This window comes from Sander vitreus, chromosome 20, assembly GCF_031162955.1.
Source record: "Sander vitreus isolate 19-12246 chromosome 20, sanVit1, whole genome shotgun sequence".
NCBI classification, from domain to species: Eukaryota; Metazoa; Chordata; class Actinopteri; order Perciformes; family Percidae; genus Sander; species Sander vitreus.
The window spans coordinates 28,836,856-28,838,447 of record NC_135874.1 but is presented as its reverse complement, the minus strand read 5'-3'; positions in this window follow the sequence as shown (position 1 = coordinate 28,838,447).

Below are 1,592 nucleotides of genomic sequence, written 5' to 3'. Positions count from 1 at the left end.
AAGTCTAAATATTTTAAGAAAAAAAAGTCAAAATATTTTGAGAATAAAAGTCAAAATATTTTGAGAATAAAAGTAAAAATATTTTGAGAATAAAAGTCAAAATACTTTGAGAATAAGTCAAAATACTTTGAGAATAAGTCAAAATATTTTAAGAAAAAAAGTCAAAATATTTTAAGAAAAAAAGTCTAAATATTTTGAGAATAAAAGTAAAAATATTTTAAGAAAAAAAAGTCTAAATAGTTTGAGAATAAAAGTCTAAATATTTTAAGAAAAAAAAGTCTAAATATTTTGAGAATAAAAGTCAAAATACTTTGAGAATAAGTCAAAATATTTTAAGAAAAAAAGTCTAAATCCCCCCAAAAAATCCACCTAAAGTTATTCCAAATCTGCAGAATTAGAAATGTTTTTTTCAGTTTGTTATCCAGTAAAATATGTTTATAAAAACAAAACAAAAATCCTCCAGAACATCAAACAGGATGTGAACAAATTGAAAAAGTAAAATTATTTTCCAACTGTCGAACATGTTTTAATACATGCCATTAATATAAGAAAACACCTTTAAAACATGCAGCGGACAGATAAATATACCAGTTAGTGTTATTTTTATACTTTAAAACCTCTTTAAGACCTTTCTGTTTAACCAGAAACAGCTCTGAGGTCGCTAGCGCTAAACCCACCAGACTCCATTTAAAAAAACAGTACTTTTAGCGTGTATAGAGCCAGACTATTTTCACATGTAAATCAGTAAACTGTGTGTTTATTTCAACCAAAACTAGAGTTGTGATGGTTGGAAAAGTGGAAAGACGACCCAAAACGGCTTTTCATAGTTTTAGTTTGTTTCTGTCAACTGTGAATGAAGAGTGTTTTACGATGCTAAAATTACTGATTATTTACATGGAGTCTGGTGGGTTTAGCGAACGTGTGTGCGAGTGTCTGTCTTTGTGTGTCTGTCGGTCTGTGTGTGTGTGTGTGTGTGTGTGTGTGTGTGTGTGTCTGTGTCTCTGTGTAAATAAAGTAATGAGTTAAATATTTGTAAAAGTGAAGATAACCCAGACTGTAAACCAGATTAAAAACTAACGTTCCTTCAATAATGTGACTCTGTTTGTTACCCAGAATCCTCTCTGTTTCTTACCCAGAATCCTCCTGACTCAACTCTGACAAGTTCATTATTTACTACATTTAAAGAGTCAGAAGAACAGAAACTTTCTCAAACTTCATTTCAAAACCAGACGTGTGAAACATTAAGATATTAAAACAGTTAGAAACACGTCTGCTTATATATATTTATAGATATTAATAATGTATTCTCTAGCTGTACGAACTCATCCCCACACACACACACACACACACACACACACACACACACACACACTCTCACTCTCTCTGAGAATCATTTGGTTACTGTAAGTTAACAGAGAAGACTGAACTCAACCAAATAAAATAAGACAAGAAGCATTTTGTGAAAAACATCTGAAACTCTCGTGTGTCTCCGTCTTCACAGACCGCCGCCGTCTGGAACAACGTCATAGTTCCTGTTTCCTCTGGATCATTTATTAGAAAGGAAGAAGTTGGAGAGGCAAACGTTTCACATA